The sequence below is a fragment of the Cydia pomonella genome, chromosome 15 (assembly GCF_033807575.1).
Source record: "Cydia pomonella isolate Wapato2018A chromosome 15, ilCydPomo1, whole genome shotgun sequence".
Lineage (NCBI taxonomy): Eukaryota > Metazoa > Arthropoda > Insecta > Lepidoptera > Tortricidae > Cydia > Cydia pomonella.
The window spans coordinates 19,348,952-19,367,738 of NC_084717.1; the positions used below are offsets into that span (position 1 = coordinate 19,348,952).

An 18,787-nucleotide genomic window follows, 5' to 3' on the forward strand; every position below is an offset into this window, starting at 1 on the left:
GTTCAGGTGTGTATTTTACTATATTTTTGTAGTTCTAAGGCAAACTATGTTTATAAATGGAAGGTAAAACTAGGAGTAATCCACAAGGAACATTGGTAATAGATACTTAATTTCCTTTTGAACTTGTGAACCATAGTTGCAGTATTGGACTATAGTTGGGTGGTTTTACTAACACGATATTGAATAATGCCCTGAAAGAGATCCTATTTTTGTTTCAACTTTTACGTCTATTATCTGAGGCTTTTTTAGGGTTCCGTAGTGAACTAGGAACCCTTATTAGTTTGGCCATGTCTGTCTCTTTGTCCATCGGAGGCTTTGCTCCGTGATCGTTAGTGCTAGAAAATTGCAATTTTGCATTAAAATATAAATCAATCCGACAATTAGTGGTAAAATAAAATCTAAGATTTTTGAAGTGAAAACTTCTTTAGCGGCGCTGTGCACTTGTTGTGATGGGGAAAAATGTTAAATTCGCGACAGGTCACGTGACCGACAGATTCGTCAGATTGAAAATTCGTAAGACGGACCCGTGACCTGAAAAAAATTCCCACTAGTTGCCACCAACTCGATTTGGTGGTAACTACTGGGATTTTTTTTTCCCAGTAGTTACCACCACCAAAATTTGGTTAGCGTTCAATACTAATAAAAACAGTCTAAATATAGAGTGCTTTAATCAATAATTAATTAAGTCGAATTAATTAGTTATTAGTTGAATTATAACTCGATTACTGATTCAGTAAAGTGCTTTAAAAATGATAAAAAATAGTCGATCTTTGACTGATTTGTTTGTTCGTTCGTATAATTGTGACTTTATTTATTGAAACGGACCTTAATGTCGATGGCGCTTACGCCATTATCAGCGATGCTCCTATATAAATACAAAGCTGCGCTACGCAGTGCGGCGTAACCGCCCTCGACAAAAGATTCAGGTTTCATAGATAAAGATAACGTCACAATTAATTAAATTTACAAGTAATAAGATAAATTTCAACCAAACGTTAATTTCTCTTTAACTTTTAATTTTATGCAATGCACCGGTTTTAACATTTTTGATAACTTTTAAAATAGTTAACTGAAACACTAATCGACTATTAACTATTTATTAAAGCACTCTTTATTTATACTTTACTATTTCTACTGTTTTTATTAGTATTGAACTCTAACAAAATTTTGGTGGTAACTACTGGGATTTTTTCCCAGTAGTTACCAGTGGTAAAAAAATCCCAGTAGTTACCACTGGTAACAACTTGGTGGTAACTAGTGGGATTAACCCTCTTGAAACGATAGTGGAGGACCCGCCGCGCGCGAAATTAAATCGCCTTTTCATACAAACGTAGTCCTCATTTTTCTCTCTGGATATTAACATTATTGAAAATATTTTGAAACAATTTTGTAGTATATCAACCACACCTATACCCCTACGATTGTTTTTTTGAATTTTTAACTAATAAAAGAGTTAGGGGCATTTTAAAATTTGTATGAAATCTGTTTTTCGCTCATCTTCTTCCTAGCGTTTGTTCCGGCTTATTGCCACGGCTCAAGGGAGCCTGGCGTCCGCTTGGCAACGAATCCTGAGAATTGGCGTATTAGGCACTAGTTTTTTCGAAATCGACTGCCATCTGACCTTCCAACCCAGAGGGTAAACTAGGCCTTATTGGGATTAGTCCGGTTTCCTCACGATGTTTTCCTTCACTAAAAAGCGACTGGTAAATATCAAATGATAAAAGAATGAGGAAAGAAAACGTCTTATTAAATAATATTAGCACAATAGTGCCTGCTTACTGTTGCAAGAACTATCTAGATATTTCTACGAAATCGGTTGCGAAAAATGCAGTCGCACTCGACTTAACAGGAAAATAGTTGAATTTAAGAAGATTTTGGTTCGTTGGATTAAATCAAAATACAACTAAACTTGCATCATACCTATTTTTCAAGACACCAGTTTTATCTTTTGCTTTTTGGTCGCTAACATGCATACCATAACGACTTAACCTCCACCGATCACACAAAATTATCACGAGATCGTCCATACCAAAAAAGAAAACGTTTATCCACTTCTAAATATTTTCCATTATCCGTGATTTTTTAGTATGTTATTGGCAACGAAAAACTAGGTTGAGACGTTTTCTTTTTTTTTCACAATTTGCAACACAAATTTTATTTTTTATTTTTTTTTATTAAAAAAAAAGCGAAACCTATAAACCTAGAATATATTATGCTGAATATCAAAATCAAAGTGATTTGTTAACATTTAGTTAGTGGAAACCGTTTTCTCCCGAAATGGAATTTCATAGAAAAATGACCGTTATTTCGTTAGATTCGAAAAGCTATTCTTCCCTCTAAAACCCCGTTATCAAAGTTGGAATTCATTTGTAAATTAGGGTTGACAAAACTATCTTAATCTAGTATGTACTGTAGGAATCTCTATCTTCGCCCAAGTAAAATATTATAACCACAATTTTACCGATGAATATCTACCCATAAAGTTAATAATAAATAGAACTGTGTACAACGTATTTTAACGTAATCAACCCAAATTACCTAAAATTGCCTAACTTCGCCACCGGTCTCCAACTTCGCCTAATCATTTTTTTCGTCAGAGTACTGATTATAATTTAAGATTATACATTTTCGATAAAGCCATCCTGTGTGATTTACCTAATATTCGATCTTGTTACATTTTGCTCAAAAATACTCTGTTTAACTTTTACATGTAAAATAAATTATGTTTGAGATGGTTTTGAGCATAACTTCCCGGCATTCCCAATGTATGTACAGTCGCCATCAGTTATATCGGAGCGGCCAAGGTGCTCACAAATATCTTAACATCCCTCTATTGTCTATACGTTAGGTGCGTGTTCAGATATTTTTGACCCCCTCGGCCGCTCCGATATATCTGATGGCAACTGTACTCGAACGACTCAAACTTAAGAATACTGCTTATGTGGTGGTTTTTCAACTACCTCTTAGGGGTTGATTTTTAAACACTCCCTTGCAAATTCCCTATCGTATGGAATCTATGTTCGAAATTCCAGTTTCTTAACCAGCAGCTTCTGTGTGTCGTCATACAATGAAATAAAATATCATACAGTGTTGACTACGCAACGGAACCTAGTCAAATATTTCGCACCTAACACACGATCACGTACCACCAAGTCAAGAATCCATTGAAGTAAGCGTAGTGGTAGGCAAGTGGTAGGGCTATTGTGGTGTCGCGCCGCGCGGGAAACGCGCGCGAGTTAACGTTCGATTCTGAATTCAAAATTGGAACTTGGAATTCGTAAGGTGAGTGTTTGTTTTTCATTTTTGTTTGTTTATAATGCTATGGTGTTTTTTAATGTGGCCAGTGTTAAATTTAAAGTTTTGTGGAAATTGTGGAAATTCGTAAAAAAAGTTTTATATGGGGCGTTTAAAACTTATAATGGTTAAACTAAAAGTTGACTAAGAGTTCGGATACAACTAAATTAGGTAATAAATGATCTAGTTAGTTGTAGATTGGAAATAAACCTAGACTTAAGTGAGCGGCATTTTTTACCGGACATTTCATTTAGGTTTTGCAAAACCTGCAGATCTAGAAATCAGTTACGCAAATAATTGCTCACTTAAATAGTGAAATATCTGCTAATATAATTGCATCGTTTTATACGGTTAATTATAGGTTACTAGGTATATAATTTTACAAAACTTCCGATTGCGAAATTAATCTAAGTAAATAATGTTTGTAAATTATAAGGGTTTGCTTAGAGTCCGCCTTCACAAATATATATAGGTAGTCTAATTTACGATTTATTTTTTTAGTTTCATTTGCCCTTCACTAAATAGTGTTAAAATTCAATATAAAAAGTACCATTTTGCGCTAGCCCCCTCTTAAAATTGTAATATGACTTGAAAAAAAAAAAAAACCTTGAAGAATACAATAGTAAAACTGTATCTTTAAACGAGCAATTCGATGTATGTTGTATGTTTCGAGGATGTCGTACGATTTCGATGAAATTTGCTATATGCAGTTTTCGGGGGCGAAAAATCGATCTAGTTAGGTCTTATCACTGGGAAAACGCGCATTTTTGAGTTTTTATATGTTTTTCGAGCAAAGCTCGGTCTCCCAAATATTTATGTTTTAAATTTAGTCTTCTAATTTGTGCGTTTTCTGTCAGTTTCTTAGTAACTGCGGTATACACCGTGTTTTTATTGAATTTCGTTAACTTCGGGGTATCGGTAAGTACGTTTACAGAAACTAAATGGCATAGTTAATTTTCAAAAAAAAAAAAAATTTTTTGTTTTTTTTTTATTATTTTTATAAAAAGTAACTAAATGTTGCATATAGCGTTGTTGTAACACGGGCATTACATTTAACTCAACCAAACAATTGAAACCTGTGACATATCAATGTCATTTCGAACGTCGATCGTCCGAGATAGTATTTACGTTTAGTAGCAAATGTATGAACTCGCACTAAACACTAATCAATAAGTAAACAGGCCCTAAGGCAAGTGTACACGCTCGTAAGGGCCTTATAAGATAAAAATTAATGATTGATTATCTCCGAAATGGATTTAATTACAATATCGGTGTCTTTGAGAAAGTTGCTTAATTTAAGCTCAGGAATGCACCCTCGAAATTAACGCAAATAAAAAAAAAACACGGTGTATATTCCGTTGTGTAAGGTGTATTCGGGTTATTTTGGAAATGTATGTAGGTATGAAAAGAATATTTGTAATGACATTGTGCAAGGGCGAACTTTATCGCTATAAATTGAGTAATCCCGAAAATCATTTAAAAATAATTCGTAGTCCGTTGAAATAAGAGTTCCTTTTCGGAATTATCTACCATTTTTTTTGCGTTTTTTTCCTTACACGATTACATACCTTTTCGCCTTGTTATTCGGAAACGAGTAAAAATTTAAAATTTATTGACTGAATGGAGCGCGTAAAACATTACAGATAGTTTATTATTGTTCGGAATGTTTGCTATAAATTCTAACAGGCCAATTCGAACGTATACTGACATCAGATTGATATCTAAATTACAGATGTACTGAAAAGTCCTATATCATCATCTTTTCTCGCAAACATTCGTACTTGTCATGCTATTTCAGTCAACCTCAGTACTTTTTGTACTGAGACTGACTGAAATAGCATATCACGTTCGCGCGTTTCTGTGAAAATACGATGATAAAGGATTATTCACCTCAAATGTATGTCATTTAGTTATCGTGCATTTCGGTCGTACATGGCCGTGCATGTATTGGTGAAAGTGAGACGCACGATATCGATATCTATATGACATCATTCATCGATAACTAAATGGAACCTTTAGTTTGTAGATTATCAATTCATGTTTTTTTATGTAAATAAATGTTTAATAATTTAATTGTTGTTCTATATGTTGCATGATGTAAATTTTAATTGAATGTGTATAATTAGTATAATAATTATTGTTTGCATGCCAGTATTTTAGGCGAGATATGAGCGCAGCCTAATTGTAAATTATTTAACATCTGTAATAAATAAAATCATTCATTCTTTCCGATATCATTATGATATCAGTGCACGTTCGAATTGGCCTGTAAGTTAATGATGAATAATTAGTTTCATTACTTGGGTTTATATTGAAAGGAAACTTGCACGTTAATTTACGTTTCCTTGTTTTAGTGAATCTACCTATTTTAAAAATAAGTTGTTACTTGTAGAGTTAAAAATACAACCAACTTTTTTTTTGTATTCTATTCCCTACAGTTCATGCATTTCTAAAGGAGGTCGAATTCTACACCATGACTGTATTGATACTGTATCGTGACTGTAGCGTGCTGTATCGCGACTGTAGCGATGATGTATCGCGACTGTAGCGATGATGTACCGTGACTGTAGCGATGCTGTATCGCGACTGTTGCGATGCTGTATCGCGACTGTAGCAATGATGTATTGCGACTGTAACGATGCTGTATCGCGACTGTAACGATGCTGTATTGCGACTGTAGCGATTCTGTATAGCGACTGTTGCGATGCTGTATCGCGACTGTAGAGATGCTGTATCGCGACTGTAGCGATGCTGTATCGCGACTGTAGCGATGATGTATCGCGACTGTAGAGATGCTGTATCGCGACTGTAGCGATGAAGTGTTAGTAGCGACTAGCGATACAGAATCGTCTTTACGTGTGCGAAAAAATTACCAACGTGCGGTTTTACTAACAACAGACAAAGAGTTAGCCCTAATGGTCAGCTTGAAAAGGAACGACATTACATTTAAACTAAAATAAAATAAATTACATCAATAACCAATTCATTTTCAATAATTATTAGAGCCCAAGCATTGTTGTCTTTAATTTGTTAAAAATAAGGCAGTCAAATTTACGTACAGGTCATCACCTTTAGCATGCTGCTATTTTTTTCTGTACTGGGGAAAAAAAAGATACAGGCCAATAACATTTACAGGCATGATTACAAAATGGTACATATAGTCTACATCCTAAGAATTTCCACTAGGAGGTCTGACAGTAGTTTTATTGTCATCGGAACTAAATAAACAGACTTATACTATACTTACACTGATGCTTAATATTAACTACATTTATCGCTTTCAAAGTATATGAACACAATGCATATGTTTGTCTTAAATATAAATTATAGCTGGTAGACACCATACTCATACTCATTTATTTATAATATTTTTACATATACATCACAATTTGATTAACATAAGATATGCAATAATATACAGTTATTATTACAGTTTATAGTTACAGATTAGATGACTTTATTATTACAGTTTCGGGTAGTAGGTATCAATAGTTGTATTATGTCAATAAATTTTTCAATAGTGAGCATTATATAATATAAATTAAATTTGATACATTAAATAATTTCAATTAAATCATAATAATATATTGTAGAATTAATTCAGGCTATAAAAGGCGTTGGAGAGGAGCCATTTTTTTAATTCCCGCGTAAATGACTTGGACGATTCTATCGTGGTAATATATTTGGGCAATTTGTTAAAAACTTTGGGGCCCAGTACCTGCATGGTCTTGGAGGTCTTAGTCAGTCGATAACTGGTGGGGAGTAGGCGTTCTTTGCTTCCTAAACGTGTACAAAAGAAACGAAGCTACACCATACCCTTATAAAAGCTTAAAATTAAAAGTACAGCATAGAGTTGACTTTGCGCTTAAATTTAACTCTGGTAAAGGCACACGACTCACGTCACCTGGAGACGGTGGAGGAGGAGTGCTGTGAGAAGAGCGTATATGTGGCACCCGTGTGGAAAACGTCCGTCTGGGCGTCCCAGATACCGCTGGAGTGACGAAGCTCTAAAAGACCTGCCCGCCCTCGGAATAGACAACTGGCGTGAAGTGGCGCAGGATAGGGCAGAGTGGCTCTTCTGTTAGAGGCCAAGATCCTGTTTGGGTCACTGAGCCAGTGGAGTAAGTAAGTATTATTGAATATGTCAACTAAGACTACTCGTTTGTTGTAGTTATTACTTATCCTACGCAGCGGGGCTTGCAGCTGCTACGGGCGCGATATAGCAAGGAGGCAACGTTTTTACGCTTGATAGATTTGTAACTGTTTTTTTTCGGTCGCTACATGGTTCTATTTTTATAGCTTGTCACTTTCGCACTTACATACTTGTTAGAACGTGACAGGCAATAAAAATGTGACAATGCTACCCGGTCAGCGGTTATAGTACGGTCGCATTTGGGAAGGAAGAAGGGAAGGAAGTGATAAGCATAGTGACAAGCGATAATTGCTACAGCCGCAGGTTTTAGACTATAAGGGCTCCATTCTGCTAAATTCCAATACTCAGTATACAGTACGGAACCATCTTACAGGAAACAAAACTGGCTTTGCGGTCTCTTACGTGACTACAAACTTGCCAATGGCGCTGGTAAAACATTGCCCCGAACAAATTTAACTAGTACCAGCACATTGTAACAGAAAACATAAGTTTGTTAGCTGCAGCCTATTCACCTATATTAACCAGTTAAACGTCTTTCGCTATGATGTAAGGTTATGTATAGTCGACGTCAAATATACAGAAGTGAGAAATATAATAGCAGTTTATTTATACTAAAGTTACTATAGCTCGTTTTTAGGGTTCCGTAGTCAACTAGGAACCCTTATAGTTTCGCCATGTCTGTCTGTCTGTCCGACGCTTTGCTCCGTGGTCGTTAGTGCTAGAAAGCTGAAATTTGGCATGGATATATAAATCAATAAAGCCGACAAAGTCGTAGAATAAAATCTAAAAAAATTTTTTAGTGTACAGTCAACGTCAAATATTTTGTAGCAGTCAAAGTGGCCAAATAGTTCGGTACACCATACTAAATATATGGTGTACCGAACTATTTGGCTACTTTGGTTGCTACAAAGTATTTGACGCTGACTGTACCTCCCCTACACATAAAGTGGGGGTGTTTTTTTTTTTGCTCTAACCCTACAGTGTAGGATATCGTTTGAAAGGTCTTTCAAAACTAATAAGGGTATTTTACAAACATTTTTTGATGAAGTGGATATATTCGAAGATAATCGCTACGAAAGAAAAAAAAATGTGTCCCCCCCCCCCTCTAACTTTTGAACCGGTCAAAAAATATGAAAAAAATCTTGGAAGTAGAGCTTAAGAAAGATATTAAATCAGTTCAGTTTAGCTGTTTTTGAGTTATCGCAAAAAGTTTCCCCTTTATAGTAAAAAGACGTACTACCCACAGTTCATCCCTTCCTTGGTTAATAATAGCTCCAGTTTAGCTTATTGTGACGGAAGAGTAACTACGGAACCCTACTCTGAGCATGGCCCGACATGCTCTTGGCCGGTTTATTAGTATTAGAAATAAAATAATACTTGACATGTCTATTAATTGAAAAACGCTTTTTAAAAATCGGTAACTATTATGAAAGCAAAATAATATAAATGATTGTACAGCCCGACCAGAAATATATGATCATTGTCAAGAGGGCGCTGTTATTCTCATGTATAAGGTGACAGTTCAGTACCCCTAGTGTAACTTTGATCGACATCATAACGTGACGAACGCGTTTGCGTTAAGTCTCATTTTGTATTGGATTTCGAAAGAGCGCGCCAAGCGGGACGTTTTGGAAACTCAAAATCCTATACAAAATGAGACTTAACGCAAACGCGTTCGTCACGTTATGATGTCGATCAAAGTTACACTAGGGGTACTGATTAGTATTACTATTAGTAGTTCAGACTTTGCCAGATCTTGCAATCAAAGAAATATCTTTCTTGAAAATAATATACGAGTACCACATTACGTGCTCAGTAGGTACGATTGCGTTGAATTTTTTACTATGTAGATGTGCGACCGCAGTGAAAGGGTAAATGTCTTGGTCATACATATTATATGGGCCACCAAAGAAACTTTTGAATTCAGAGCAGGATTATTTTTGGTAAAAATGTCATCTTGGGCCTTGAGGAAAATAAGAAAGGTATCGGTATGACAGATGGATATATAAAGAGGTATTACTATTAATAGCTAGCTTAAATCTAAAATATGTCCTTGAGGCATTGTACAAAGGATGCTGGCGGCATCGCTTTTTGGAAGCCGTCGGGTCACATTCGCTCTCTATAAGTTTCGCACCAAAAGCTGCCTATTTGCTGGCTTTCGTTAGTTATCTCGGTAAATCGGAGTAATAGTGCTTAAAATTGTTGAAAATTAAGTTTGTGCCTTGAGATCGGACGGAGGGACGCTGGAGTTGCGGTATATTTAGGCGTGCAGGTAACCTTAGAGGTCTGGTGAGTGCACGAGCTGGTCTCCGGGGCCCTCGCCGCCTGAAAGAGGAGCTGACGACCCCTCTAAACCCAGGTTAGTGCGTAAAATCTGAATTTCAAGGCAATTAAAGCATTATTTTGTATAATTGCATTCTTGTAATATTTAATTTCGATTGAATCCCCCCAAAATTTACAGTCCACTGTTTCGAAATCGCACATTTATTATTTGGAGATGCTGGCGGCATTTCCTCTTTGTATCGCAATGCTGATCTTTTTCGAACTTCTGATAATTCATATTATTTTTCTTTAATATGTTAAAATTGCAAATTAAAAGTAAATAATAGCCCTGATGGCCTTGCGCTAAGAGCGTACGCCTTGCAATCCGGAGTTCGCAGGTTCAAACCCCGGCTCGTACCAATGAGTTTTTCGGAACTTATGTACGAAATATCATTTAGTTGTCAAGCGGACCCCAGGCTCCCATGAGCCGTGGCAATATGCCAGGACAGCGCGAGGAAGAAAGAAAAGATCATTTAATATTCATCAGTCGCTTTTCGGTGAAGGAAAACATCGTGAGGACACCGGACTAATCCCAACAAAGTCTAGTTTACCCTCTGGGTTGGAAGGTGAGATGGCAGTTGCTTTTATAAAAACTAATGCCTACGCCAAATCTTGGGACTAAGTAGTTGTCAAGCGGACCCCAGGCTCCCATGAGACGTGGCAAAATGCCGGGACAACGCGAGGAAAAAGAAGAGATGAAGTTATCATTACATATCATGCTCTCAATTCCTGTCGTTCTATTTATCGTTCTAAACTCACAAATTGAGTAGGTAGTTATGAAAATTGTCGTAGGCACGAAATTACCGCGAAAAGCGAAAGTCGAAACTTTTTTATTTATTCTATTTTTTATCTGAAATAGAATGTAGTACACGTGTCACAAGGTTACTTGTAAGGGTTTTTGACACTAACCAATCTGTTTTGTAATAGGAGAAGCGAAATATCACAAAGTTGTGTAAATTAGCGACTTGTCGGATTCGTGTGAATAATGCCACGGCTTTATAATGAGCGTTTTCCAAATGCGCCTGATCAAAGTATTTTACATACACCATACAGCATACAGGTAAAATCACGGAATTTGAAGATTTGTCACTGTTGAAACTTGAAGTCATTACGTTTTATTACCCTTTAGATACTAGTGATTTTCAAAATTATCCCACTTTAGTAGGTAGTTAGTAGTTACCCCAAAGCACCTTTCGGGTTTTTGAATACAAATTAGTAGGAAAACTAAACGGAAATAATAAAATTTAGCAAACAAAATGCAGTCCACGTGTATGAAAATGGAAATGGTCGGGTCATCCCTCTTTGTCAAGCATATCAGTTGCGCAAGTAAATGAAACAAAATTTAACACTAAAATCGTTTAGCAAAAACGCTATAAAGTTACACAAACCTTTGTAACATAGAAACAGACCCGCTAAAATACTCGTTATCGCTTACTATGACATAATATATACATCACGGAGTTAACTTCTTAAAAGCAAAACGTAAATAAAACGCCCGACATACACTTATTCTCAGGGCTGGAACAAATTCACAAAACATTTCGTCTTGACTGTAACCTAGTCCATTTCTATTTCATCGTAATAACGTTGTGTATAGGTATAGGTAGGGACAGGAAACTTGTGGTGGAATTACACAGATCATATTATATGGGCCACCACAGTACTAGTCGCTTACGTAAAAGTTTACAATGGTATAGCGCAATACATTGAAGTAACTTTTTTGGTTAATCTTGTAGTTAGCTGTTCATCTTGCTATCGGTATTATATATATCTTGCTATTAAAATTATAAAATTAGCGATGTCATAGTTATACCTACATAGCACTTTATTCTACTCGGAATCTCGAGCCCTTTCGATATTGGTTTTGTATGACAGTAACGTAATGGAAGAAAAAAAAAATATGACAATATTGGGACACTTTTCCTCCTATTAAAATAAAAAAAAACTCATGATTCTAAGTGAAATATTATAAAATTTAAAAAGTGGTGTTTAATTTGAAAAAAATATGGTCCATCGCGTAACGCTTCAACCATTGGAGAGCTTGGTCACTTTTTATTTGCTATATGACATCTATGTCATTTATTTAACATCATTAACTGGTCTAACGCGATTAAATCTCATTATTTACCTATATAATTTTTAATATGTGTACAAATAATATGGTCCACATTTAGCTTGTATTAAATTCTGATGCCTACAATTATATGGTGGCTGTCGCTTATACTGGTACATTCAGGAAGCGCGTGGTTGACCTGTAGACATGTGTGGCCAAATGTGGATTTTTAGGTGGCCGCGACTACGTAATCGAAAGCGTTAGGTATGTTGTGAGGTGAGAAGAGTTAAGGCTACGTCTTATTATGCGATGAACGGGAAGGTGAACGGCCTTATAACAAATGCTAATATTATAAACGTGAAAGTTTGTAAGTTCGGATTTGCGACAATATAAGCGCTCAGTACATTTTTGACTTCTAAAAATGGGCCATATGATTGATACTTATTTGACATAAATATCTATCACTGAAATTTTTGAATGGTTTGCATATTTGCACAATTTCCCTCTATTGTTGTTTCCTCTATGGTTAATAAAAGTTTGGACACATTCCCAACGCCAAAATAAATACGCCAATAAATATAACGAACGACCATCAAAAGTACAAGTACAAGTTCTTATTTTGGAGCAATATAGTACAGTCATGTGCAAAAATATGTATCGAAAGAATCGTCTCATAAATATGGTACTAAGTAGGTATGCTCTTATTACACTGGAATAAGATACTATGGGACATATTTTTGAGTAAAATGTGTACACCCGTATTTTTACACTGACTGTACCAGTTTATGTAGTTTTCTTAGTAGCTATGCCCCGAAGTTTTCTACATAAAAGTAACAAGTACACCTACTTACCAGCTATTTATAAGTACAAGAAGAAGATATGCTTAAGAACTTTATCATAAAATCTGTCTGAGATTTACTGCTTTTCTGCGAGTTTAAACTTTATATGCTTAATTTGCATACTTACGCAATATTTAGCAGGCAATATTTCGGTCACAAGTCTCATTAAATTACTATAAAATCTCGATCAAGATCGCTCGGTGACCGATTTCTCACAAAGATTTCTCGAAACGCACAGATGTACCGATTTTTATATTATTGCCGATTTTTTGTTATGTTTGGATAAAATTTGGCTAGTTTAAATCCTCATTCCGGGGAGAAAATACGAAATCATAGCATGTCCCAAAAAAAATCTATGTAATATTTCGCAGAGTTACGAATATATACTGTTTCGTAAATCAGGAGAAGATTGTTTAGGACATACGATGAAATTATTCCTACTTATAGTGTACAAACGACCTCTATCTATTCACCAAATTTGATCGAAATCTGACGATAAAAAATTCGACGAAAAAACAAAAGTCGGCCAAGATATAAAACATCTTGGTTTATTTTCGGCACAAATACTTTCCAGATTACGCAATTTGAGATAGTTGTCTTTGTTGGAAATAAAGACGGAGTTTTTGCAAAGATGTATAAAATCGCGACTTAGTTATATTAAGTCTGCCATGTTTCTGAAGATCATGTCTTTCCTAACACGGAACTATAGTGTTCCGGAACTTCGGGAGGCGTGCGCGGAGCCGAAGCCAACACGTAGAGGCCCTAATGTAAAATACCCTGAGCGGATGCTGCCCTTGCCCGTGTCATGGGACGCACGCAGAGTCGGCACCAGCCAGGGTGTAAGGACTATTTGAGAGTTGATGGAATCTTAAATGAACTGCGCTATTGGGTGAAAGCGATAGACTAAATGCTGAGCTATGGGATAAAAAACCGGACGCCTGCCTAATAAAACGGTATCCAATTTTATTTTCGGCAGACGTTGACTGCCCCATAATATGGGCCCCCACCTGAAGCGACATTGAAGATCATTATTGTTATGATTTGAGGTTATGATAACTTTTAATTTTAGGTTTATCGCGACCACAAAATGTATGACCAAAGTACCAAATTAACCTAGCTAATAAAATAAATAAATAAATAAAATAAAAAATACCTATGTAAAAAATATTAAATACTTAATTTAGTCATTATTACAGCAAAGTAGGTGCTTATTTTACGAAATTGAAATATAGTACGACATACTTTTACACATAGGACATAGGTATACAATTGTACTTATACACAGGTACCTTCTATAGGTAAAATTGTACAAAGATACTCGTAACGTCTGTCATATGACTCATAACCAGCAAGCTATGAAGAAAATATAATAGAGTACCATAACTTAGTGTTGAGTAATCTAAAGAGCTATTTCAGAATACTCCATACACTGAATGCAGCTAGAATTGTTGAGGTCTCGTTGTGAAGTGTGATTTATGTTCAAGCATTATCTGACGCTCATAATTGCGTAGTACAGTCACGTCTGAAAACATCGACACGATTAAAGTGCCAAAATATGTATACACGACTTTATGGCCCATATATTAGGGTAGTGTATACATATTTTGGCACTTTGTCCGTATCGATATTTTCAGACGTGACCGTACCTGTCGCGTCGAACGATGGTCCATATAGTTATTTTGTCTCTTTTGGTTGGGACTAATTTAAAAAAATCGGCCAAGAGCATGTCGGGCTCAGTGTAGGGTTTCGTAGTTACCATTCAGTCAAAATAGGCCAAACGGGGGCTATTAGTAAGTATCATGTACATTACAAGCATAAGAGAGTACCTTTGTAGCACTTTGTACTTCTTTTTACTAAAAAGAGAAGATTTTATGAAATAAATTAAAAAAAAAGACTGATTCGATCATTCTCGCCACCTATATAGTTTTCAATGAAAGTATTTATTATGCGTTTGTTTCAAAAAAAATTTCCAATGAGGGGGGAGGGACTCATATACTCATATATTCTTTCGGAGCGATTATTTCCGAAAATATTAACTTTATCAAAAAATGGTATTCGTTTGGAAAGAACTATCCAACGATACCACACACTATTGGGTCAAATTAAAAAAAAAACCAGATTGTACGGGAGGTATGCTAAAAAAGTTTTATTTTAAGATAAGATAAGATGTTTATTTGTAAAGTCATGTACATAAGATGTTGTTAAAGTTATACAGTAATCTTCCATGACACCCTGTCAGGGCACACAAATTGTCTTATATCTAGCTATTATTATTTTACCGTTCTGTCGCAATGTATGATTTATGTATCCATGCCAAATTGCAGCGTTCTAGCACTAACGATCACGGAGCAAAGCCGCGGACGGACGGACAGACGGACATAGCGAAACTATAAGGGTTTCTAGATGATTACGAAACTATAAAACCGTAAATTTATAACTTAAATGTATCAGTTTATTTAGAAATAATAATAGATAATTTATTTAAATTATTGCTCTGAACTTCCAAAAAATGCATACAAAACATTTTCTGTGACAACTACTCCATAAAAAACGATACTCCGGCACAGCAATTTTGTCAGTAGAAAAAGGTGGCAATTTTTAAAAATGCAGGCGCGAAGGTGAATCTATGAAAATGAGTGATACCTTAAAAATAAATCAAAAATCTCATTTCCTCAAAGGTTAACTGGAAGAGATCCCATACAAGGATAAGTTCGCCTTTGTTGTATTTAATTTACTCTGTAACTGTGTTTTTCGTGTTTTTATTTCTATGTACAATAAAGTATATACATACATACATAAATCCATGTTTAGAGGATGATTTTATTCTATGCCACTCGAAATGCGCATTGCGGTCTTACTAAAATTCATAGTCTTAAAATATTTCTGCTTTTTCCGCTTTAGAAACAAAGCCCTCCTTTTGCTGGCATGCCATAATAAATTCAGTTTTCTAGTTGAGATTTCAAATCTGAATATGAGTGGAAAAATATTTTAGAATGAAATGTGCAGCAAAGTTTCTATTATCTCAAACTCACTTGCGAAATTATTACTTACAAAATTGAATCTGAATACTATATGAGATTACACTATTGCCCGAGTTTTGTATATCTTTCTAATAATTTATCAGTCATTCAAAGTTTGTAATGCGAGAAGTTTTTGAAGATGCACATGATTAATTCTACAGACTTGACTCAAAACTTAATTCCTAATTGAATCATTCATTTAGCCAAAAGTTAGAAAGATAAAGTGAAAACCTCTCAAAACTTTCTGATTCAAAAATTTGCATTAGCTATATAACTTATTTTTATTTCAGTTAACATAATTTATAATTTATGAACCTCCAGGTCTTTTTGTTGTAGTACAGTAAGCATCAAAAGTAGCGGATGAAACAACGCGCCAAAAGTATCTGATATTCCGGATAACTTTTACAAATATAGATAAATTTCTAAAATTCGCGCTCAAAAGTATATCTATTACAGTCTTAGTTATTCTATATTAAAGACATCACTTTTAGTTAAGCTGTTACAGAATGGTAGATACTTATGAACCGTTATTTGATCCGCTACTTTTGATGCTGACTGTACATCATTTGTATTGCATTATTGATATGTTTATACGACTGTTAGGTTTCTAAATAAATAAATAAAACTTCTTTTACATAGATTATTAATTAATTCAGATTTGTAGGCTTAACAATATTATTAACGCACGTCAGAAAGTGACATATGGTGACATACCAGTCATGTGCGCGAGATCTGTTGGCTGTATGGCCGTATGATACATACCATACAGCCATACGGCTACTTTATGCACATTGGGCGTTACGAGGATACCCTCGTAACGCCCAATGTGCATTATAATGTACAATTCCGTTTCATATACCAAATAAAATAGCATTTCTTTTGTCTTATTGCATTCTCAAACAAAACAATGTCATGCCAATTCACTATAGGTACAACAAGGTACAAATTAAAAGAAAAGAAAAATGTGGTATGGTTATACGAGATGTTTTTTGTTGGACCTTATGCGATTAAAAAAAAAACGTTCTTGAGATACCTACCCGACTAATAGCCACATTAAAAAAACACATTGAACTTAAAGAATGTGACCACAAATCTTTCATTATCCTTGTCCTTTTTGCATAATATTGGACACATTTAAATAATACTTATTCGGAGTTGATTTTATTACCGTATTTAATTACTGTGATGAAATCATTTGGTAATGTTTTTGCCAAACAAGTATGTGCTAAGCGTAATACAGATTGGTATGACATTGGTCTCGTTTATTTTCAAAAACGTATTTTTAACTGTGCCATGTTCGTAAAAAAGACTAGACACCGCTATAGTGCCTGGCTTATCTTGTCTGTAGTCAATCGTTTTTCAACATTCTGAGGTTGTAATCGTCATATTTTGCCGCCTGATGCAATTTTTTTGTTAAATAGATACGTCTGCGATCGGTACTAGAAATTTTGGTATTAAGGGGCTCCCCGCTGTTTTCATCGATTTTTGACACGTTTTGAGTTTACTCCTACATTTGCACTACAGATAGAATCATAAGACAAGCGGTTATCGGGTCTTTAATCTTTTATCTCCATTCTGGTCTGCCGGATTTTGAAAGAAATGAATACTTATTTTTTTAAACATTGTCTTAAATAACTTTTTTCGTTACTCGATTCCTATTAAGGATCTTGCATATTTGAAATCTAGATTTTTGGTTTCGTGTTAAAAACTGGTCAAAGATTTTAATTTTAAACTAATTAGCACAAAAGTTATGTCCAGAAAATCAGTTTTCATTGTTCAAATTTGATGCCAAATATCCCGAAGACAGTAAGCGACCAGACCGATGTTCCGAAAGGTCACAAGTTAGTCTTGCCGGAAGCGTTTAATTTTCTTTTCCTTTAATTTATAAATTTGTGATGAAAATTGACAAACGAATTATTTAAGTTTCATAGCTTTTCTCCTATTTTAAAACCAAGCGTGCCTTAAGTAAACGTAGAGATAATTACTTACTGTGTTTACCAACTGAGAATGAGCAGGTTTGGTAATATTTATCTACAGGTTAACGACATAATGGGTATTAGGAAGTAAATATTTAACAGCTTTCAACATTTACATATATTTTCATCTTAAGTTTTCTTTTTTTTTTTTTTGAATAGATATATAATTTTAAAGGTATTAACTATACATTGAACAAGGAATATAATTAGTAATTCTTAGTTATAATTTAGTTACCGTAAACCTACACAACTATAGTCCAATACTGCAACTATGGTCTACAAGTTCGAAAGGAAATTAAGTATCTATACCAATGTTCCTTTTAGCTTACTCCTAGTTTTACCTTCCATTTATAAACATCCTTGCCTTAGAACTACAAAAATATAGTAGAATACACACCTGAACGAGAAAAATTTAGTTTATTTGTGGACCATAGTTGGGAGCTTTGGACTATAGTTGGGTGGTTTTACGGTACTAGTAAATTGAGTTTTATTTTATAATGATGTAATCTTCAACCCAATAAACACGAGAAATATGAGCATTGAAAATATTTATCAGATAATTTTCGCCGGGGAGTGTAATTCCGCTATATTTCCGAAAGTCATAAAGATAGACGAAAGGCAGCGGGGTCAAAATGCAAGAGTTTGCGGAGCATCGTGTGGTACCAAATTTTTGAAAATCCACCCGCAACTTTTTATGGAAAATCAAAAATGGTCGACATCAAAAAGTTGAGTTGAGTCTAGAGTCTAGACTCTAAAATGGAACTCTCTGATTTCTGTCGACGAGCGGAGGGCTGAACTAGATACTATTAATAAACGAGATACTTTTTATTTTTGAAGTTCATTTTCAATGTCTTCCGATAGTTGAGAGAAGTTCGCAATCTGTAAGTAATTTGTTTCTGGCTGTTCGAGTTTTGTGACGTTAAGTGGGAGAATCAACTTTTTAGCGTCACTCGTTGCCATGGTTACGATTAGTTATCCAGGGGACAAAAGTTCATTGAAATACTGATTTTATGGTACTTAAATGTATTAAACTTTCGTTTTTGTGGTTGTTATAACCAATGTCCATAATGGGCCCCATACTAAGCATGTTAATAGAACGGCATACAACGTCTCTTCAAACAAACTGTGCC

At 35.0% G+C, this 18,787-nt stretch overlaps 1 protein-coding gene across 1 annotated transcript in view; it reads left to right on the forward strand.

Annotated features, from left to right (window-relative positions):
- The first annotated feature begins 1,060 nt into the window (after window positions 1–1,060).
- The window catches only part of LOC133525428 (UDP-glucosyltransferase 2), a 69,601-nt gene continuing 51,874 nt past the window's right edge, over window positions 1,061–18,787 (forward strand). Inside the window, exon 1 of the mRNA XM_061861675.1 lies at window positions 1,061–3,282. The gene's annotated coding sequence lies outside the window, so the exon portion shown is untranslated. The remainder of the gene's footprint in view (window positions 3,283–18,787) is intronic.